General features: G+C 54.7%; 46 non-coding genes across 46 annotated transcripts; 37 read left to right on the forward strand and 9 right to left on the reverse strand.

Moving 5' to 3' along the window:
• The first annotated feature begins 113 nt into the window (after nt 1-113).
• Trnai-aau lies at nt 114-187 on the forward strand. Its single transcript has one exon. It is a non-coding gene; the product is annotated as a tRNA-Ile (tRNA).
• Nucleotides 188-763: 576 nt separating this feature from the next.
• Nucleotides 764-835, reverse strand: Trnag-ucc. Its single transcript has one exon. It is a non-coding gene; the product is annotated as a tRNA-Gly (tRNA).
• A 341-nt stretch (nt 836-1,176) lies between these two features.
• Trnag-gcc lies at nt 1,177-1,247 on the forward strand. The gene has a single exon. It is a non-coding gene; the product is annotated as a tRNA-Gly (tRNA).
• Nucleotides 1,248-1,540: 293 nt separating this feature from the next.
• Trnam-cau lies at nt 1,541-1,613 on the forward strand. The gene has a single exon. It is a non-coding gene; the product is annotated as a tRNA-Met (tRNA).
• A 281-nt stretch (nt 1,614-1,894) lies between these two features.
• On the forward strand, nt 1,895-1,966 carry Trnae-uuc. The gene has a single exon. It is a non-coding gene; the product is annotated as a tRNA-Glu (tRNA).
• A 198-nt stretch (nt 1,967-2,164) lies between these two features.
• Nucleotides 2,165-2,238, forward strand: Trnai-aau. The gene has a single exon. It is a non-coding gene; the product is annotated as a tRNA-Ile (tRNA).
• Nucleotides 2,239-2,824: 586 nt separating this feature from the next.
• Trnag-ucc lies at nt 2,825-2,896 on the reverse strand. Its single transcript has one exon. It is a non-coding gene; the product is annotated as a tRNA-Gly (tRNA).
• Nucleotides 2,897-3,237: 341 nt separating this feature from the next.
• Trnag-gcc lies at nt 3,238-3,308 on the forward strand. Its single transcript has one exon. It is a non-coding gene; the product is annotated as a tRNA-Gly (tRNA).
• A 293-nt stretch (nt 3,309-3,601) lies between these two features.
• Nucleotides 3,602-3,674, forward strand: Trnam-cau. The gene has a single exon. It is a non-coding gene; the product is annotated as a tRNA-Met (tRNA).
• A 281-nt stretch (nt 3,675-3,955) lies between these two features.
• Trnae-uuc lies at nt 3,956-4,027 on the forward strand. Its single transcript has one exon. It is a non-coding gene; the product is annotated as a tRNA-Glu (tRNA).
• Nucleotides 4,028-4,225: 198 nt separating this feature from the next.
• Nucleotides 4,226-4,299, forward strand: Trnai-aau. Its single transcript has one exon. It is a non-coding gene; the product is annotated as a tRNA-Ile (tRNA).
• A 576-nt stretch (nt 4,300-4,875) lies between these two features.
• On the reverse strand, nt 4,876-4,947 carry Trnag-ucc. Its single transcript has one exon. It is a non-coding gene; the product is annotated as a tRNA-Gly (tRNA).
• Nucleotides 4,948-5,288: 341 nt separating this feature from the next.
• On the forward strand, nt 5,289-5,359 carry Trnag-gcc. Its single transcript has one exon. It is a non-coding gene; the product is annotated as a tRNA-Gly (tRNA).
• A 293-nt stretch (nt 5,360-5,652) lies between these two features.
• On the forward strand, nt 5,653-5,725 carry Trnam-cau. Its single transcript has one exon. It is a non-coding gene; the product is annotated as a tRNA-Met (tRNA).
• A 281-nt stretch (nt 5,726-6,006) lies between these two features.
• Trnae-uuc lies at nt 6,007-6,078 on the forward strand. The gene has a single exon. It is a non-coding gene; the product is annotated as a tRNA-Glu (tRNA).
• A 198-nt stretch (nt 6,079-6,276) lies between these two features.
• Nucleotides 6,277-6,350, forward strand: Trnai-aau. The gene has a single exon. It is a non-coding gene; the product is annotated as a tRNA-Ile (tRNA).
• Nucleotides 6,351-6,936: 586 nt separating this feature from the next.
• Nucleotides 6,937-7,008, reverse strand: Trnag-ucc. The gene has a single exon. It is a non-coding gene; the product is annotated as a tRNA-Gly (tRNA).
• Nucleotides 7,009-7,349: 341 nt separating this feature from the next.
• Trnag-gcc lies at nt 7,350-7,420 on the forward strand. The gene has a single exon. It is a non-coding gene; the product is annotated as a tRNA-Gly (tRNA).
• Nucleotides 7,421-7,713: 293 nt separating this feature from the next.
• Trnam-cau lies at nt 7,714-7,786 on the forward strand. The gene has a single exon. It is a non-coding gene; the product is annotated as a tRNA-Met (tRNA).
• A 281-nt stretch (nt 7,787-8,067) lies between these two features.
• Trnae-uuc lies at nt 8,068-8,139 on the forward strand. The gene has a single exon. It is a non-coding gene; the product is annotated as a tRNA-Glu (tRNA).
• Nucleotides 8,140-8,337: 198 nt separating this feature from the next.
• Trnai-aau lies at nt 8,338-8,411 on the forward strand. The gene has a single exon. It is a non-coding gene; the product is annotated as a tRNA-Ile (tRNA).
• A 576-nt stretch (nt 8,412-8,987) lies between these two features.
• Nucleotides 8,988-9,059, reverse strand: Trnag-ucc. The gene has a single exon. It is a non-coding gene; the product is annotated as a tRNA-Gly (tRNA).
• A 341-nt stretch (nt 9,060-9,400) lies between these two features.
• On the forward strand, nt 9,401-9,471 carry Trnag-gcc. Its single transcript has one exon. It is a non-coding gene; the product is annotated as a tRNA-Gly (tRNA).
• Nucleotides 9,472-9,764: 293 nt separating this feature from the next.
• Nucleotides 9,765-9,837, forward strand: Trnam-cau. The gene has a single exon. It is a non-coding gene; the product is annotated as a tRNA-Met (tRNA).
• A 281-nt stretch (nt 9,838-10,118) lies between these two features.
• Trnae-uuc lies at nt 10,119-10,190 on the forward strand. Its single transcript has one exon. It is a non-coding gene; the product is annotated as a tRNA-Glu (tRNA).
• A 198-nt stretch (nt 10,191-10,388) lies between these two features.
• On the forward strand, nt 10,389-10,462 carry Trnai-aau. Its single transcript has one exon. It is a non-coding gene; the product is annotated as a tRNA-Ile (tRNA).
• A 576-nt stretch (nt 10,463-11,038) lies between these two features.
• On the reverse strand, nt 11,039-11,110 carry Trnag-ucc. Its single transcript has one exon. It is a non-coding gene; the product is annotated as a tRNA-Gly (tRNA).
• A 341-nt stretch (nt 11,111-11,451) lies between these two features.
• Nucleotides 11,452-11,522, forward strand: Trnag-gcc. The gene has a single exon. It is a non-coding gene; the product is annotated as a tRNA-Gly (tRNA).
• A 293-nt stretch (nt 11,523-11,815) lies between these two features.
• Trnam-cau lies at nt 11,816-11,888 on the forward strand. Its single transcript has one exon. It is a non-coding gene; the product is annotated as a tRNA-Met (tRNA).
• A 281-nt stretch (nt 11,889-12,169) lies between these two features.
• Nucleotides 12,170-12,241, forward strand: Trnae-uuc. Its single transcript has one exon. It is a non-coding gene; the product is annotated as a tRNA-Glu (tRNA).
• A 198-nt stretch (nt 12,242-12,439) lies between these two features.
• On the forward strand, nt 12,440-12,513 carry Trnai-aau. Its single transcript has one exon. It is a non-coding gene; the product is annotated as a tRNA-Ile (tRNA).
• A 576-nt stretch (nt 12,514-13,089) lies between these two features.
• Trnag-ucc lies at nt 13,090-13,161 on the reverse strand. The gene has a single exon. It is a non-coding gene; the product is annotated as a tRNA-Gly (tRNA).
• Nucleotides 13,162-13,502: 341 nt separating this feature from the next.
• On the forward strand, nt 13,503-13,573 carry Trnag-gcc. The gene has a single exon. It is a non-coding gene; the product is annotated as a tRNA-Gly (tRNA).
• Nucleotides 13,574-13,866: 293 nt separating this feature from the next.
• On the forward strand, nt 13,867-13,939 carry Trnam-cau. Its single transcript has one exon. It is a non-coding gene; the product is annotated as a tRNA-Met (tRNA).
• Nucleotides 13,940-14,220: 281 nt separating this feature from the next.
• On the forward strand, nt 14,221-14,292 carry Trnae-uuc. The gene has a single exon. It is a non-coding gene; the product is annotated as a tRNA-Glu (tRNA).
• Nucleotides 14,293-14,490: 198 nt separating this feature from the next.
• Trnai-aau lies at nt 14,491-14,564 on the forward strand. The gene has a single exon. It is a non-coding gene; the product is annotated as a tRNA-Ile (tRNA).
• A 576-nt stretch (nt 14,565-15,140) lies between these two features.
• Nucleotides 15,141-15,212, reverse strand: Trnag-ucc. Its single transcript has one exon. It is a non-coding gene; the product is annotated as a tRNA-Gly (tRNA).
• Nucleotides 15,213-15,553: 341 nt separating this feature from the next.
• Nucleotides 15,554-15,624, forward strand: Trnag-gcc. The gene has a single exon. It is a non-coding gene; the product is annotated as a tRNA-Gly (tRNA).
• A 293-nt stretch (nt 15,625-15,917) lies between these two features.
• Trnam-cau lies at nt 15,918-15,990 on the forward strand. The gene has a single exon. It is a non-coding gene; the product is annotated as a tRNA-Met (tRNA).
• Nucleotides 15,991-16,271: 281 nt separating this feature from the next.
• Nucleotides 16,272-16,343, forward strand: Trnae-uuc. The gene has a single exon. It is a non-coding gene; the product is annotated as a tRNA-Glu (tRNA).
• Nucleotides 16,344-16,541: 198 nt separating this feature from the next.
• On the forward strand, nt 16,542-16,615 carry Trnai-aau. Its single transcript has one exon. It is a non-coding gene; the product is annotated as a tRNA-Ile (tRNA).
• Nucleotides 16,616-17,191: 576 nt separating this feature from the next.
• Nucleotides 17,192-17,263, reverse strand: Trnag-ucc. Its single transcript has one exon. It is a non-coding gene; the product is annotated as a tRNA-Gly (tRNA).
• A 341-nt stretch (nt 17,264-17,604) lies between these two features.
• Trnag-gcc lies at nt 17,605-17,675 on the forward strand. Its single transcript has one exon. It is a non-coding gene; the product is annotated as a tRNA-Gly (tRNA).
• Nucleotides 17,676-17,968: 293 nt separating this feature from the next.
• Nucleotides 17,969-18,041, forward strand: Trnam-cau. The gene has a single exon. It is a non-coding gene; the product is annotated as a tRNA-Met (tRNA).
• Nucleotides 18,042-18,322: 281 nt separating this feature from the next.
• On the forward strand, nt 18,323-18,394 carry Trnae-uuc. Its single transcript has one exon. It is a non-coding gene; the product is annotated as a tRNA-Glu (tRNA).
• Nucleotides 18,395-18,592: 198 nt separating this feature from the next.
• On the forward strand, nt 18,593-18,666 carry Trnai-aau. Its single transcript has one exon. It is a non-coding gene; the product is annotated as a tRNA-Ile (tRNA).
• Nucleotides 18,667-18,760: the final 94 nt, after the last annotated feature.

Genomic DNA, 18,760 nt, shown 5'->3' on the forward strand with positions numbered 1-18,760 from the left:
GTGACCGTCAGCAGAATATAGACTAGGGAAGCAGACACACGACGACCATAGGAATGGTGTATGGCTTCATGCCACCTGATTCCAGCGTAGGGCTGAGCAACTGCATCTGCCGAGGCCCGTTAGCTCAGTTGGTTAGAGCGTCGTGCTAATAACGCGAAGGTCGTGGGTTCGATCCCCCCACGGGCCACTTCTCTTTTACTACTGCGAAAAGGCAGCGCCGATTTCAGCTGGCGAGTGTGATGACCAAATGATCATCACCCTGCGTGGAAGTTGACAGAGGATCCGAACCCGACTCGTCGGGAAGCACTACAGCATTCACTCGGCAATGGCCATAATATCTTGAATACACTGGTTAGAGAAAATGTCCGATTGCCGATGCGTAACAACTTTGGCCCTTGTCAGTACTTGGGCGGGTGAGCGCATGGGAACACAGGGCAGTATTGGCAGTTTTACTTCCTATTTTTGTTTCTCCTTTGTTTTCGGAGCTACAGCCCGATTCGGCCAGGGAGACGCCACCGTGAAATGAAGGGGGCGTGCTGTGTGTCCATCGCCTCGCCTCGCCTCTCCTTACCTCTCTCAGTCGTTTCTCGTGCTTGTCGTTTTGATATAGGCCGATTTGAGAGCGTCAGCTCTCGCGTCAGCTGAGCAAAGTCGAGACAAGTCGAGACACACTAAGGGCTGGTATGCAGCGAGTAAGAGGGCGAAAAAACAATAGTTTAAGAGCGCGTGGCAAAAGTACTCATACGCGAAATTAAAAGCCTGCTGCGGTGGCCGGGAATCGAACCCGGATCAACTGCTTGGAAGGCAACTATGCTGACCATTACACCACCACCGCACAAGCGAGCGCCCCGCCACCGCGCTGAGTCGGCTTCCCGCCTGTCGGCAGCGGCCGAAGGTGATCGTACCCGGCAGGCGCATTTCGAGGCAGGCTAGGGGAGCACATCCAGACGCATTCGGACAGCGTATCCGCGCACATTTCGCATCCTTTGGCAAGAGTCGGCGCCGGCGGCGCAAGAGTACGCAGAGGACCGCGTTCTGGCGGCATCTTTAAGCAGTGCAGTGCAGGATTCAGCGTCTGCAGCATCTTCTCCACAGAATGCTACGGCGCTTGACGGCAGTCCCACTTTCCCTTGAGACATCTGCTCGGGAAGCAGCGTGAAGGTACCGCTGGCCCGAGCATCGGTGGTTCAGTGGTAGAATGCTCGCCTGCCACGCGGGCGGCCCGGGTTCGATTCCCGGCCGATGCATCATTTTGTTTTTTCTCCGGTAGGGGTGCTGCGTGTCTTTCGCACTCGAACTGCGTGAGCCATGAGAATGAACCGCGGGATTCCGTGTGGAAAGAACCAATCATGCAGCGCGGACGACTGCTCGTTTGGACTCCTGCGTGCTATTGTACATACTGGCGTCGGCCTAGCATCGCAAGTTGCCTGCCGCGCCGTGAATGCACGTGTAGCAACAGAAAAAATGAGCCAGGGAGTGCAGACTCTCTACCACTTGTATTCGGTACTTACCAAGATTCCAGAAGGTCTAACGATCGCCTGCCTCGGTAGCGCAGTAGGCAGCGCGTAAGTCTCATAATCTTAAGGTCGTGAGTTCGATCCTCACCCGGGGCATCTAATTTTCTGTGACTGAAGGTGGTGCTGTTGCTAGGGCGCCAACTTATTTCTTGTTTGTTATCCGCAACGTTTCAACGCTTCAGCGGGAAAATGTTTACTTCCTGTTATTGCTACATACAGCTTCCCTATTCCTCTTCTCCCAGCAGAGCATGAAGCCAAAAGCATTGCTCTGCGACGTTTGAGGTGCGCGCCTTGCCAGTCAGTATGTGCAAAGATGCTCGCAAAGAGAGCGACAATGCGACAAGCGACCGTACGAACGGTCGAATGAAACGGCCGCATCCGGTGTGGTCTAGTGGCTAGGATACCTGGCTTTCACCCAGGAGGCCCGGGTTCGATTCCCGGTACCGGAACGGAATTTTTTCCACACGAATCGTGACAAGTTTGAGCTGTCCGAGCGGCCGTTTCCCGTCCTGCTCGCAATATAGCTACTGTTTCGTGACCGTCAGCAGAATATAGACTAGGGAAGCAGACACACGACGACCATAGGAATGGTGTATGGCTTCATGCCACCTGATTCCAGCGTAGGGCTGAGCAACTGCATCTGCCGAGGCCCGTTAGCTCAGTTGGTTAGAGCGTCGTGCTAATAACGCGAAGGTCGTGGGTTCGATCCCCCCACGGGCCACTTCTCTTTTACTACTGCGAAAAGGCAGCGCCGATTTCAGCTGGCGAGTGTGATGACCAAATGATCATCACCCTGCGTGGAAGTTGACAGAGGATCCGAACCCGACTCGTCGGGAAGCACTACAGCATTCACTCGGCAATGGCCATAATATCTTGAATACACTGGTTAGAGAAAATGAAAGAAAATGTCCGATTGCCGATGCGTAACAACTTTGGCCCTTGTCAGTACTTGGGCGGGTGAGCGCATGGGAACACAGGGCAGTATTGGCAGTTTTACTTCCTATTTTTGTTTCTCCTTTGTTTTCGGAGCTACAGCCCGATTCGGCCAGGGAGACGCCACCGTGAAATGAAGGGGGCGTGCTGTGTGTCCATCGCCTCGCCTCGCCTCTCCTTACCTCTCTCAGTCGTTTCTCGTGCTTGTCGTTTTGATATAGGCCGATTTGAGAGCGTCAGCTCTCGCGTCAGCTGAGCAAAGTCGAGACAAGTCGAGACACACTAAGGGCTGGTATGCAGCGAGTAAGAGGGCGAAAAAACAATAGTTTAAGAGCGCGTGGCAAAAGTACTCATACGCGAAATTAAAAGCCTGCTGCGGTGGCCGGGAATCGAACCCGGATCAACTGCTTGGAAGGCAACTATGCTGACCATTACACCACCACCGCACAAGCGAGCGCCCCGCCACCGCGCTGAGTCGGCTTCCCGCCTGTCGGCAGCGGCCGAAGGTGATCGTACCCGGCAGGCGCATTTCGAGGCAGGCTAGGGGAGCACATCCAGACGCATTCGGACAGCGTATCCGCGCACATTTCGCATCCTTTGGCAAGAGTCGGCGCCGGCGGCGCAAGAGTACGCAGAGGACCGCGTTCTGGCGGCATCTTTAAGCAGTGCAGTGCAGGATTCAGCGTCTGCAGCATCTTCTCCACAGAATGCTACGGCGCTTGACGGCAGTCCCACTTTCCCTTGAGACATCTGCTCGGGAAGCAGCGTGAAGGTACCGCTGGCCCGAGCATCGGTGGTTCAGTGGTAGAATGCTCGCCTGCCACGCGGGCGGCCCGGGTTCGATTCCCGGCCGATGCATCATTTTGTTTTTTCTCCGGTAGGGGTGCTGCGTGTCTTTCGCACTCGAACTGCGTGAGCCATGAGAATGAACCGCGGGATTCCGTGTGGAAAGAACCAATCATGCAGCGCGGACGACTGCTCGTTTGGACTCCTGCGTGCTATTGTACATACTGGCGTCGGCCTAGCATCGCAAGTTGCCTGCCGCGCCGTGAATGCACGTGTAGCAACAGAAAAAATGAGCCAGGGAGTGCAGACTCTCTACCACTTGTATTCGGTACTTACCAAGATTCCAGAAGGTCTAACGATCGCCTGCCTCGGTAGCGCAGTAGGCAGCGCGTAAGTCTCATAATCTTAAGGTCGTGAGTTCGATCCTAACCCGGGGCATCTAATTTTCTGTGACTGAAGGTGGTGCTGTTGCTAGGGCGCCAACTTATTTCTTGTTTGTTATCCGCAACGTTTCAACGCTTCAGCGGGAAAATGTTTACTTCCTGTTATTGCTACATACAGCTTCCCTATTCCTCTTCTCCCAGCAGAGCATGAAGCCAAAAGCATTGCTCTGCGACGTTTGAGGTGCGCGCCTTGCCAGTCAGTATGTGCAAAGATGCTCGCAAAGAGAGCGACAATGCGACAAGCGACCGTACGAACGGTCGAATGAAACGGCCGCATCCGGTGTGGTCTAGTGGCTAGGATACCTGGCTTTCACCCAGGAGGCCCGGGTTCGATTCCCGGTACCGGAACGGAATTTTTTCCACACGAATCGTGACAAGTTTGAGCTGTCCGAGCGGCCGTTTCCCGTCCTGCTCGCAATATAGCTACTGTTTCGTGACCGTCAGCAGAATATAGACTAGGGAAGCAGACACACGACGACCATAGGAATGGTGTATGGCTTCATGCCACCTGATTCCAGCGTAGGGCTGAGCAACTGCATCTGCCGAGGCCCGTTAGCTCAGTTGGTTAGAGCGTCGTGCTAATAACGCGAAGGTCGTGGGTTCGATCCCCCCACGGGCCACTTCTCTTTTACTACTGCGAAAAGGCAGCGCCGATTTCAGCTGGCGAGTGTGATGACCAAATGATCATCACCCTGCGTGGAAGTTGACAGAGGATCCGAACCCGACTCGTCGGGAAGCACTACAGCATTCACTCGGCAATGGCCATAATATCTTGAATACACTGGTTAGAGAAAATGTCCGATTGCCGATGCGTAACAACTTTGGCCCTTGTCAGTACTTGGGCGGGTGAGCGCATGGGAACACAGGGCAGTATTGGCAGTTTTACTTCCTATTTTTGTTTCTCCTTTGTTTTCGGAGCTACAGCCCGATTCGGCCAGGGAGACGCCACCGTGAAATGAAGGGGGCGTGCTGTGTGTCCATCGCCTCGCCTCGCCTCTCCTTACCTCTCTCAGTCGTTTCTCGTGCTTGTCGTTTTGATATAGGCCGATTTGAGAGCGTCAGCTCTCGCGTCAGCTGAGCAAAGTCGAGACAAGTCGAGACACACTAAGGGCTGGTATGCAGCGAGTAAGAGGGCGAAAAAACAATAGTTTAAGAGCGCGTGGCAAAAGTACTCATACGCGAAATTAAAAGCCTGCTGCGGTGGCCGGGAATCGAACCCGGATCAACTGCTTGGAAGGCAACTATGCTGACCATTACACCACCACCGCACAAGCGAGCGCCCCGCCACCGCGCTGAGTCGGCTTCCCGCCTGTCGGCAGCGGCCGAAGGTGATCGTACCCGGCAGGCGCATTTCGAGGCAGGCTAGGGGAGCACATCCAGACGCATTCGGACAGCGTATCCGCGCACATTTCGCATCCTTTGGCAAGAGTCGGCGCCGGCGGCGCAAGAGTACGCAGAGGACCGCGTTCTGGCGGCATCTTTAAGCAGTGCAGTGCAGGATTCAGCGTCTGCAGCATCTTCTCCACAGAATGCTACGGCGCTTGACGGCAGTCCCACTTTCCCTTGAGACATCTGCTCGGGAAGCAGCGTGAAGGTACCGCTGGCCCGAGCATCGGTGGTTCAGTGGTAGAATGCTCGCCTGCCACGCGGGCGGCCCGGGTTCGATTCCCGGCCGATGCATCATTTTGTTTTTTCTCCGGTAGGGGTGCTGCGTGTCTTTCGCACTCGAACTGCGTGAGCCATGAGAATGAACCGCGGGATTCCGTGTGGAAAGAACCAATCATGCAGCGCGGACGACTGCTCGTTTGGACTCCTGCGTGCTATTGTACATACTGGCGTCGGCCTAGCATCGCAAGTTGCCTGCCGCGCCGTGAATGCACGTGTAGCAACAGAAAAAATGAGCCAGGGAGTGCAGACTCTCTACCACTTGTATTCGGTACTTACCAAGATTCCAGAAGGTCTAACGATCGCCTGCCTCGGTAGCGCAGTAGGCAGCGCGTAAGTCTCATAATCTTAAGGTCGTGAGTTCGATCCTCACCCGGGGCATCTAATTTTCTGTGACTGAAGGTGGTGCTGTTGCTAGGGCGCCAACTTATTTCTTGTTTGTTATCCGCAACGTTTCAACGCTTCAGCGGGAAAATGTTTACTTCCTGTTATTGCTACATACAGCTTCCCTATTCCTCTTCTCCCAGCAGAGCATGAAGCCAAAAGCATTGCTCTGCGACGTTTGAGGTGCGCGCCTTGCCAGTCAGTATGTGCAAAGATGCTCGCAAAGAGAGCGACAATGCGACAAGCGACCGTACGAACGGTCGAATGAAACGGCCGCATCCGGTGTGGTCTAGTGGCTAGGATACCTGGCTTTCACCCAGGAGGCCCGGGTTCGATTCCCGGTACCGGAACGGAATTTTTTCCACACGAATCGTGACAAGTTTGAGCTGTCCGAGCGGCCGTTTCCCGTCCTGCTCGCAATATAGCTACTGTTTCGTGACCGTCAGCAGAATATAGACTAGGGAAGCAGACACACGACGACCATAGGAATGGTGTATGGCTTCATGCCACCTGATTCCAGCGTAGGGCTGAGCAACTGCATCTGCCGAGGCCCGTTAGCTCAGTTGGTTAGAGCGTCGTGCTAATAACGCGAAGGTCGTGGGTTCGATCCCCCCACGGGCCACTTCTCTTTTACTACTGCGAAAAGGCAGCGCCGATTTCAGCTGGCGAGTGTGATGACCAAATGATCATCACCCTGCGTGGAAGTTGACAGAGGATCCGAACCCGACTCGTCGGGAAGCACTACAGCATTCACTCGGCAATGGCCATAATATCTTGAATACACTGGTTAGAGAAAATGAAAGAAAATGTCCGATTGCCGATGCGTAACAACTTTGGCCCTTGTCAGTACTTGGGCGGGTGAGCGCATGGGAACACAGGGCAGTATTGGCAGTTTTACTTCCTATTTTTGTTTCTCCTTTGTTTTCGGAGCTACAGCCCGATTCGGCCAGGGAGACGCCACCGTGAAATGAAGGGGGCGTGCTGTGTGTCCATCGCCTCGCCTCGCCTCTCCTTACCTCTCTCAGTCGTTTCTCGTGCTTGTCGTTTTGATATAGGCCGATTTGAGAGCGTCAGCTCTCGCGTCAGCTGAGCAAAGTCGAGACAAGTCGAGACACACTAAGGGCTGGTATGCAGCGAGTAAGAGGGCGAAAAAACAATAGTTTAAGAGCGCGTGGCAAAAGTACTCATACGCGAAATTAAAAGCCTGCTGCGGTGGCCGGGAATCGAACCCGGATCAACTGCTTGGAAGGCAACTATGCTGACCATTACACCACCACCGCACAAGCGAGCGCCCCGCCACCGCGCTGAGTCGGCTTCCCGCCTGTCGGCAGCGGCCGAAGGTGATCGTACCCGGCAGGCGCATTTCGAGGCAGGCTAGGGGAGCACATCCAGACGCATTCGGACAGCGTATCCGCGCACATTTCGCATCCTTTGGCAAGAGTCGGCGCCGGCGGCGCAAGAGTACGCAGAGGACCGCGTTCTGGCGGCATCTTTAAGCAGTGCAGTGCAGGATTCAGCGTCTGCAGCATCTTCTCCACAGAATGCTACGGCGCTTGACGGCAGTCCCACTTTCCCTTGAGACATCTGCTCGGGAAGCAGCGTGAAGGTACCGCTGGCCCGAGCATCGGTGGTTCAGTGGTAGAATGCTCGCCTGCCACGCGGGCGGCCCGGGTTCGATTCCCGGCCGATGCATCATTTTGTTTTTTCTCCGGTAGGGGTGCTGCGTGTCTTTCGCACTCGAACTGCGTGAGCCATGAGAATGAACCGCGGGATTCCGTGTGGAAAGAACCAATCATGCAGCGCGGACGACTGCTCGTTTGGACTCCTGCGTGCTATTGTACATACTGGCGTCGGCCTAGCATCGCAAGTTGCCTGCCGCGCCGTGAATGCACGTGTAGCAACAGAAAAAATGAGCCAGGGAGTGCAGACTCTCTACCACTTGTATTCGGTACTTACCAAGATTCCAGAAGGTCTAACGATCGCCTGCCTCGGTAGCGCAGTAGGCAGCGCGTAAGTCTCATAATCTTAAGGTCGTGAGTTCGATCCTCACCCGGGGCATCTAATTTTCTGTGACTGAAGGTGGTGCTGTTGCTAGGGCGCCAACTTATTTCTTGTTTGTTATCCGCAACGTTTCAACGCTTCAGCGGGAAAATGTTTACTTCCTGTTATTGCTACATACAGCTTCCCTATTCCTCTTCTCCCAGCAGAGCATGAAGCCAAAAGCATTGCTCTGCGACGTTTGAGGTGCGCGCCTTGCCAGTCAGTATGTGCAAAGATGCTCGCAAAGAGAGCGACAATGCGACAAGCGACCGTACGAACGGTCGAATGAAACGGCCGCATCCGGTGTGGTCTAGTGGCTAGGATACCTGGCTTTCACCCAGGAGGCCCGGGTTCGATTCCCGGTACCGGAACGGAATTTTTTCCACACGAATCGTGACAAGTTTGAGCTGTCCGAGCGGCCGTTTCCCGTCCTGCTCGCAATATAGCTACTGTTTCGTGACCGTCAGCAGAATATAGACTAGGGAAGCAGACACACGACGACCATAGGAATGGTGTATGGCTTCATGCCACCTGATTCCAGCGTAGGGCTGAGCAACTGCATCTGCCGAGGCCCGTTAGCTCAGTTGGTTAGAGCGTCGTGCTAATAACGCGAAGGTCGTGGGTTCGATCCCCCCACGGGCCACTTCTCTTTTACTACTGCGAAAAGGCAGCGCCGATTTCAGCTGGCGAGTGTGATGACCAAATGATCATCACCCTGCGTGGAAGTTGACAGAGGATCCGAACCCGACTCGTCGGGAAGCACTACAGCATTCACTCGGCAATGGCCATAATATCTTGAATACACTGGTTAGAGAAAATGTCCGATTGCCGATGCGTAACAACTTTGGCCCTTGTCAGTACTTGGGCGGGTGAGCGCATGGGAACACAGGGCAGTATTGGCAGTTTTACTTCCTATTTTTGTTTCTCCTTTGTTTTCGGAGCTACAGCCCGATTCGGCCAGGGAGACGCCACCGTGAAATGAAGGGGGCGTGCTGTGTGTCCATCGCCTCGCCTCGCCTCTCCTTACCTCTCTCAGTCGTTTCTCGTGCTTGTCGTTTTGATATAGGCCGATTTGAGAGCGTCAGGTCTCGCGTCAGCTGAGCAAAGTCGAGACAAGTCGAGACACACTAAGGGCTGGTATGCAGCGAGTAAGAGGGCGAAAAAACAATAGTTTAAGAGCGCGTGGCAAAAGTACTCATACGCGAAATTAAAAGCCTGCTGCGGTGGCCGGGAATCGAACCCGGATCAACTGCTTGGAAGGCAACTATGCTGACCATTACACCACCACCGCACAAGCGAGCGCCCCGCCACCGCGCTGAGTCGGCTTCCCGCCTGTCGGCAGCGGCCGAAGGTGATCGTACCCGGCAGGCGCATTTCGAGGCAGGCTAGGGGAGCACATCCAGACGCATTCGGACAGCGTATCCGCGCACATTTCGCATCCTTTGGCAAGAGTCGGCGCCGGCGGCGCAAGAGTACGCAGAGGACCGCGTTCTGGCGGCATCTTTAAGCAGTGCAGTGCAGGATTCAGCGTCTGCAGCATCTTCTCCACAGAATGCTACGGCGCTTGACGGCAGTCCCACTTTCCCTTGAGACATCTGCTCGGGAAGCAGCGTGAAGGTACCGCTGGCCCGAGCATCGGTGGTTCAGTGGTAGAATGCTCGCCTGCCACGCGGGCGGCCCGGGTTCGATTCCCGGCCGATGCATCATTTTGTTTTTTCTCCGGTAGGGGTGCTGCGTGTCTTTCGCACTCGAACTGCGTGAGCCATGAGAATGAACCGCGGGATTCCGTGTGGAAAGAACCAATCATGCAGCGCGGACGACTGCTCGTTTGGACTCCTGCGTGCTATTGTACATACTGGCGTCGGCCTAGCATCGCAAGTTGCCTGCCGCGCCGTGAATGCACGTGTAGCAACAGAAAAAATGAGCCAGGGAGTGCAGACTCTCTACCACTTGTATTCGGTACTTACCAAGATTCCAGAAGGTCTAACGATCGCCTGCCTCGGTAGCGCAGTAGGCAGCGCGTAAGTCTCATAATCTTAAGGTCGTGAGTTCGATCCTCACCCGGGGCATCTAATTTTCTGTGACTGAAGGTGGTGCTGTTGCTAGGGCGCCAACTTATTTTTTGTTTGTTATCCGCAACGTTTCAACGCTTCAGCGGGAAAATGTTTACTTCCTGTTATTGCTACATACAGCTTCCCTATTCCTCTTCTCCCAGCAGAGCATGAAGCCAAAAGCATTGCTCTGCGACGTTTGAGGTGCGCGCCTTGCCAGTCAGTATGTGCAAAGATGCTCGCAAAGAGAGCGACAATGCGACAAGCGACCGTACGAACGGTCGAATGAAACGGCCGCATCCGGTGTGGTCTAGTGGCTAGGATACCTGGCTTTCACCCAGGAGGCCCGGGTTCGATTCCCGGTACCGGAACGGAATTTTTTCCACACGAATCGTGACAAGTTTGAGCTGTCCGAGCGGCCGTTTCCCGTCCTGCTCGCAATATAGCTACTGTTTCGTGACCGTCAGCAGAATATAGACTAGGGAAGCAGACACACGACGACCATAGGAATGGTGTATGGCTTCATGCCACCTGATTCCAGCGTAGGGCTGAGCAACTGCATCTGCCGAGGCCCGTTAGCTCAGTTGGTTAGAGCGTCGTGCTAATAACGCGAAGGTCGTGGGTTCGATCCCCCCACGGGCCACTTCTCTTTTACTACTGCGAAAAGGCAGCGCCGATTTCAGCTGGCGAGTGTGATGACCAAATGATCATCACCCTGCGTGGAAGTTGACAGAGGATCCGAACCCGACTCGTCGGGAAGCACTACAGCATTCACTCGGCAATGGCCATAATATCTTGAATACACTGGTTAGAGAAAATGTCCGATTGCCGATGCGTAACAACTTTGGCCCTTGTCAGTACTTGGGCGGGTGAGCGCATGGGAACACAGGGCAGTATTGGCAGTTTTACTTCCTATTTTTGTTTCTCCTTTGTTTTCGGAGCTACAGCCCGATTCGGCCAGGGAGACGCCACCGTGAAATGAAGGGGGCGTGCTGTGTGTCCATCGCCTCGCCTCGCCTCTCCTTACCTCTCTCAGTCGTTTCTCGTGCTTGTCGTTTTGATATAGGCCGATTTGAGAGCGTCAGCTCTCGCGTCAGCTGAGCAAAGTCGAGACAAGTCGAGACACACTAAGGGCTGGTATGCAGCGAGTAAGAGGGCGAAAAAACAATAGTTTAAGAGCGCGTGGCAAAAGTACTCATACGCGAAATTAAAAGCCTGCTGCGGTGGCCGGGAATCGAACCCGGATCAACTGCTTGGAAGGCAACTATGCTGACCATTACACCACCACCGCACAAGCGAGCGCCCCGCCACCGCGCTGAGTCGGCTTCCCGCCTGTCGGCAGCGGCCGAAGGTGATCGTACCCGGCAGGCGCATTTCGAGGCAGGCTAGGGGAGCACATCCAGACGCATTCGGACAGCGTATCCGCGCACATTTCGCATCCTTTGGCAAGAGTCGGCGCCGGCGGCGCAAGAGTACGCAGAGGACCGCGTTCTGGCGGCATCTTTAAGCAGTGCAGTGCAGGATTCAGCGTCTGCAGCATCTTCTCCACAGAATGCTACGGCGCTTGACGGCAGTCCCACTTTCCCTTGAGACATCTGCTCGGGAAGCAGCGTGAAGGTACCGCTGGCCCGAGCATCGGTGGTTCAGTGGTAGAATGCTCGCCTGCCACGCGGGCGGCCCGGGTTCGATTCCCGGCCGATGCATCATTTTGTTTTTTCTCCGGTAGGGGTGCTGCGTGTCTTTCGCACTCGAACTGCGTGAGCCATGAGAATGAACCGCGGGATTCCGTGTGGAAAGAACCAATCATGCAGCGCGGACGACTGCTCGTTTGGACTCCTGCGTGCTATTGTACATACTGGCGTCGGCCTAGCATCGCAAGTTGCCTGCCGCGCCGTGAATGCACGTGTAGCAACAGAAAAAATGAGCCAGGGAGTGCAGACTCTCTACCACTTGTATTCGGTACTTACCAAGATTCCAGAAGGTCTAACGATCGCCTGCCTCGGTAGCGCAGTAGGCAGCGCGTAAGTCTCATAATCTTAAGGTCGTGAGTTCGATCCTCACCCGGGGCATCTAATTTTCTGTGACTGAAGGTGGTGCTGTTGCTAGGGCGCCAACTTATTTCTTGTTTGTTATCCGCAACGTTTCAACGCTTCAGCGGGAAAATGTTTACTTCCTGTTATTGCTACATACAGCTTCCCTATTCCTCTTCTCCCAGCAGAGCATGAAGCCAAAAGCATTGCTCTGCGACGTTTGAGGTGCGCGCCTTGCCAGTCAGTATGTGCAAAGATGCTCGCAAAGAGAGCGACAATGCGACAAGCGACCGTACGAACGGTCGAATGAAACGGCCGCATCCGGTGTGGTCTAGTGGCTAGGATACCTGGCTTTCACCCAGGAGGCCCGGGTTCGATTCCCGGTACCGGAACGGAATTTTTTCCACACGAATCGTGACAAGTTTGAGCTGTCCGAGCGGCCGTTTCCCGTCCTGCTCGCAATATAGCTACTGTTTCGTGACCGTCAGCAGAATATAGACTAGGGAAGCAGACACACGACGACCATAGGAATGGTGTATGGCTTCATGCCACCTGATTCCAGCGTAGGGCTGAGCAACTGCATCTGCCGAGGCCCGTTAGCTCAGTTGGTTAGAGCGTCGTGCTAATAACGCGAAGGTCGTGGGTTCGATCCCCCCACGGGCCACTTCTCTTTTACTACTGCGAAAAGGCAGCGCCGATTTCAGCTGGCGAGTGTGATGACCAAATGATCATCACCCTGCGTGGAAGTTGACAGAGGATCCGAACCCGACTCGTCGGGAAGCACTACAGCATTCACTCGGCAATGGCCATAATATCTTGAATACACTGGTTAGAGAAAATGTCCGATTGCCGATGCGTAACAACTTTGGCCCTTGTCAGTACTTGGGCGGGTGAGCGCATGGGAACACAGGGCAGTATTGGCAGTTTTACTTCCTATTTTTGTTTCTCCTTTGTTTTCGGAGCTACAGCCCGATTCGGCCAGGGAGACGCCACCGTGAAATGAAGGGGGCGTGCTGTGTGTCCATCGCCTCGCCTCGCCTCTCCTTACCTCTCTCAGTCGTTTCTCGTGCTTGTCGTTTTGATATAGGCCGATTTGAGAGCGTCAGCTCTCGCGTCAGCTGAGCAAAGTCGAGACAAGTCGAGACACACTAAGGGCTGGTATGCAGCGAGTAAGAGGGCGAAAAAACAATAGTTTAAGAGCGCGTGGCAAAAGTACTCATACGCGAAATTAAAAGCCTGCTGCGGTGGCCGGGAATCGAACCCGGATCAACTGCTTGGAAGGCAACTATGCTGACCATTACACCACCACCGCACAAGCGAGCGCCCCGCCACCGCGCTGAGTCGGCTTCCCGCCTGTCGGCAGCGGCCGAAGGTGATCGTACCCGGCAGGCGCATTTCGAGGCAGGCTAGGGGAGCACATCCAGACGCATTCGGACAGCGTATCCGCGCACATTTCGCATCCTTTGGCAAGAGTCGGCGCCGGCGGCGCAAGAGTACGCAGAGGACCGCGTTCTGGCGGCATCTTTAAGCAGTGCAGTGCAGGATTCAGCGTCTGCAGCATCTTCTCCACAGAATGCTACGGCGCTTGACGGCAGTCCCACTTTCCCTTGAGACATCTGCTCGGGAAGCAGCGTGAAGGTACCGCTGGCCCGAGCGTCGGTGGTTCAGTGGTAGAATGCTCGCCTGCCACTCGGGCGGCCCGGGTTCGATTCCCGGCCGATGCATCATTTTGTTTTTTCTCCGGTAGGGGTGCTGCGTGTCTTTCGCACTCGAACTGCGTGAGCCATGAGAATGAACCGCGGGATTCCGTGTGGAAAGAACCAATCATGCAGCGCGGACGACTGCTCGTTTGGACTCCTGCGTGCTATTGTACATACTGGCGTCGGCCTAGCATCGCAAGTTGCCTGCCGCGCCGTGAATGCACGTGTAGCAACAGAAAAAATGAGCCAGGGAGTGCAGACTCTCTACCACTTGTATTCGGTACTTACCAAGATTCCAGAAGGTCTAACGATCGCCTGCCTCGGTAGCGCAGTAGGCAGCGCGTAAGTCTCATAATCTTAAGGTCGTGAGTTCGATCCTCACCCGGGGCATCTAATTTTCTGTGACTGAAGGTGGTGCTGTTGCTAGGGCGCCAACTTATTTCTTGTTTGTTATCCGCAACGTTTCAACGCTTCAGCGGGAAAATGTTTACTTCCTGTTATTGCTACATACAGCTTCCCTATTCCTCTTCTCCCAGCAGAGCATGAAGCCAAAAGCATTGCTCTGCGACGTTTGAGGTGCGCGCCTTGCCAGTCAGTATGTGCAAAGATGCTCGCAAAGAGAGCGACAATGCGACAAGCGACCGTACGAACGGTCGAATGAAACGGCCGCATCCGGTGTGGTCTAGTGGCTAGGATACCTGGCTTTCACCCAGGAGGCCCGGGTTCGATTCCCGGTACCGGAACGGAATTTTTTCCACACGAATCGTGACAAGTTTGAGCTGTCCGAGCGGCCGTTTCCCGTCCTGCTCGCAATATAGCTACTGTTTCGTGACCGTCAGCAGAATATAGACTAGGGAAGCAGACACACGACGACCATAGGAATGGTGTATGGCTTCATGCCACCTGATTCCAGCGTAGGGCTGAGCAACTGCATCTGCCGAGGCCCGTTAGCTCAGTTGGTTAGAGCGTCGTGCTAATAACGCGAAGGTCGTGGGTTCGATCCCCCCACGGGCCACTTCTCTTTTACTACTGCGAAAAGGCAGCGCCGATTTCAGCTGGCGAGTGTGATGACCAAATGATCATCACCCTGCGTGGAAGTTGACAGAGGATCCGAACCCGACTCGTCGGGAAGCACTACAGCATTCACTCGGCAATGGCCATAATATCTTGAATACACTGGTTAGAGAAAATGTCCGATTGCCGATGCGTAACAACTTTGGCCCTTGTCAGTACTTGGGCGGGTGAGCGCATGGGAACACAGGGCAGTATTGGCAGTTTTACTTCCTATTTTTGTTTCTCCTTTGTTTTCGGAGCTACAGCCCGATTCGGCCAGGGAGACGCCACCGTGAAATGAAGGGGGCGTGCTGTGTGTCCATCGCCTCGCCTCGCCTCTCCTTACCTCTCTCAGTCGTTTCTCGTGCTTGTCGTTTTGATATAGGCCGATTTGAGAGCGTCAGCTCTCGCGTCAGCTGAGCAAAGTCGAGACAAGTCGAGACACACTAAGGGCTGGTATGCAGCGAGTAAGAGGGCGAAAAAACAATAGTTTAAGAGCGCGTGGCAAAAGTACTCATACGCGAAATTAAAAGCCTGCTGCGGTGGCCGGGAATCGAACCCGGATCAACTGCTTGGAAGGCAACTATGCTGACCATTACACCACCACCGCACAAGCGAGCGCCCCGCCACCGCGCTGAGTCGGCTTCCCGCCTGTCGGCAGCGGCCGAAGGTGATCGTACCCGGCAGGCGCATTTCGAGGCAGGCTAGGGGAGCACATCCAGACGCATTCGGACAGCGTATCCGCGCACATTTCGCATCCTTTGGCAAGAGTCGGCGCCGGCGGCGCAAGAGTACGCAGAGGACCGCGTTCTGGCGGCATCTTTAAGCAGTGCAGTGCAGGATTCAGCGTCTGCAGCATCTTCTCCACAGAATGCTACGGCGCTTGACGGCAGTCCCACTTTCCCTTGAGACATCTGCTCGGGAAGCAGCGTGAAGGTACCGCTGGCCCGAGCATCGGTGGTTCAGTGGTAGAATGCTCGCCTGCCACGCGGGCGGCCCGGGTTCGATTCCCGGCCGATGCATCATTTTGTTTTTTCTCCGGTAGGGGTGCTGCGTGTCTTTCGCACTCGAACTGCGTGAGCCATGAGAATGAACCGCGGGATTCCGTGTGGAAAGAACCAATCATGCAGCGCGGACGACTGCTCGTTTGGACTCCTGCGTGCTATTGTACATACTGGCGTCGGCCTAGCATCGCAAGTTGCCTGCCGCGCCGTGAATGCACGTGTAGCAACAGAAAAAATGAGCCAGGGAGTGCAGACTCTCTACCACTTGTATTCGGTACTTACCAAGATTCCAGAAGGTCTAACGATCGCCTGCCTCGGTAGCGCAGTAGGCAGCGCGTAAGTCTCATAATCTTAAGGTCGTGAGTTCGATCCTCACCCGGGGCATCTAATTTTCTGTGACTGAAGGTGGTGCTGTTGCTAGGGCGCCAACTTATTTCTTGTTTGTTATCCGCAACGTTTCAACGCTTCAGCGGGAAAATGTTTACTTCCTGTTATTGCTACATACAGCTTCCCTATTCCTCTTCTCCCAGCAGAGCATGAAGCCAAAAGCATTGCTCTGCGACGTTTGAGGTGCGCGCCTTGCCAGTCAGTATGTGCAAAGATGCTCGCAAAGAGAGCGACAATGCGACAAGCGACCGTACGAACGGTCGAATGAAACGGCCGCATCCGGTGTGGTCTAGTGGCTAGGATACCTGGCTTTCACCCAGGAGGCCCGGGTTCGATTCCCGGTACCGGAACGGAATTTTTTCCACACGAATCGTGACAAGTTTGAGCTGTCCGAGCGGCCGTTTCCCGTCCTGCTCGCAATATAGCTACTGTTTCGTGACCGTCAGCAGAATATAGACTAGGGAAGCAGACACACGACGACCATAGGAATGGTGTATGGCTTCATGCCACCTGATTCCAGCGTAGGGCTGAGCAACTGCATCTGCCGAGGCCCGTTAGCTCAGTTGGTTAGAGCGTCGTGCTAATAACGCGAAGGTCGTGGGTTCGATCCCCCCACGGGCCACTTCTCTTTTACTACTGCGAAAAGGCAGCGCCGATTTCAGCTGGCGAGTGTGATGACCAAATGATCATCACCCTGCGTGGAAGTTGACAGAGGATCCGAACCCGACTCGTCGGGAAGCACTACAGCATTCACTCGGCAATGGCCATAATATCTTGAATACACTGGTTAGAGAAAATGTCCGATTGCCGATGCGTAACAACTTTGGCCCTTGTCAGTACTTGGGCGGGTGAGCGCATGGGAACACAGGGCAGTATTGGCAGTTTTACTTCCTATTTTTGTTTCTCCTTTGTTTTCGGAGCTACAGCCCGATTCGGCCAGGGAGACGCCACCGTGAAATGAAGGGGGCGTGCTGTGTGTCCATCGCCTCGCCTCGCCTCTCCTTACCTCTCTCAGTCGTTTCTCGTGCTTGTCGTTTTGATATAGGCCGATTTGAGAGCGTCAGCTCTCGCGTCAGCTGAGCAAAGTCGAGACAAGTCGAGACACACTAAGGGCTGGTATGCAGCGAGTAAGAGGGCGAAAAAACAATAGTTTAAGAGCGCGTGGCAAAAGTACTCATACGCGAAATTAAAAGCCTGCTGCGGTGGCCGGGAATCGAACCCGGATCAACTGCTTGGAAGGCAGCTATGCTGACCATTACACCACCACCGCACAAGCGAGCGCCCCGCCACCGCGCTGAGTCGGCTTCCCGCCTGTCGGCAGCGGCCGAAGGTGATCGTACCCGGCAGGCGCATTTCGAGGCAGGCTAGGGGAGCACATCCAGACGCATTCGGACAGCGTATCCGCGCACATTTCGCATCCTTTGGCAAGAGTCGGCGCCGGCGGCGCAAGAGTACGCAGAGGACCGCGTTCTGGCGGCATCTTTAAGCAGTGCAGTGCAGGATTCAGCGTCTGCAGCATCTTCTCCACAGAATGCTACGGCGCTTGACGGCAGTCCCACTTTCCCTTGAGACATCTGCTCGGGAAGCAGCGTGAAGGTACCGCTGGCCCGAGCATCGGTGGTTCAGTGGTAGAATGCTCGCCTGCCACGCGGGCGGCCCGGGTTCGATTCCCGGCCGATGCATCATTTTGTTTTTTCTCCGGTAGGGGTGCTGCGTGTCTTTCGCACTCGAACTGCGTGAGCCATGAGAATGAACCGCGGGATTCCGTGTGGAAAGAACCAATCATGCAGCGCGGACGACTGCTCGTTTGGACTCCTGCGTGCTATTGTACATACTGGCGTCGGCCTAGCATCGCAAGTTGCCTGCCGCGCCGTGAATGCACGTGTAGCAACAGAAAAAATGAGCCAGGGAGTGCAGACTCTCTACCACTTGTATTCGGTACTTACCAAGATTCCAGAAGGTCTAACGATCGCCTGCCTCGGTAGCGCAGTAGGCAGCGCGTAAGTCTCATAATCTTAAGGTCGTGAGTTCGATCCTCACCCGGGGCATCTAATTTTCTGTGACTGAAGGTGGTGCTGTTGCTAGGGCGCCAACTTATTTCTTGTTTGTTATCCGCAACGTTTCAACGCTTCAGCGGGAAAATGTTTACTTCCTGTTATTGCTACATACAGCTTCCCTATTCCTCTTCTCCCAGCAGAGCATGAAGCCAAAAGCATTGCTCTGCGACGTTTGAGGTGCGCGCCTTGCCAGTCAGTATGTGCAAAGATGCTCGCAAAGAGAGCGACAATGCGACAAGCGACCGTACGAACGGTCGAATGAAACGGCCGCATCCGGTGTGGTCTAGTGGCTAGGATACCTGGCTTTCACCCAGGAGGCCCGGGTTCGATTCCCGGTACCGGAACGGAATTTTTTCCACACGAATCGTGACAAGTTTGAGCTGTCCGAGCGGCCGTTTCCCGTCCTGCTCGCAATATAGCTACTGTTTCGTGACCGTCAGCAGAATATAGACTAGGGAAGCAGACACACGACGACCATAGGAATGGTGTATGGCTTCATGCCACCTGATTCCAGCGTAGGGCTGAGCAACTGCATCTGCCGAGGCCCGTTAGCTCAGTTGGTTAGAGCGTCGTGCTAATAACGCGAAGGTCGTGGGTTCGATCCCCCCACGGGCCACTTCTCTTTTACTACTGCGAAAAGGCAGCGCCGATTTCAGCTGGCGAGTGTGATGACCAAATGATCATCACCCTGCGTGGAAGTTGACAGAGGA

Source organism: Schistocerca americana, unplaced genomic scaffold, assembly GCF_021461395.2.
Source record: "Schistocerca americana isolate TAMUIC-IGC-003095 unplaced genomic scaffold, iqSchAmer2.1 HiC_scaffold_116, whole genome shotgun sequence".
Lineage (NCBI taxonomy): Eukaryota > Metazoa > Arthropoda > Insecta > Orthoptera > Acrididae > Schistocerca > Schistocerca americana.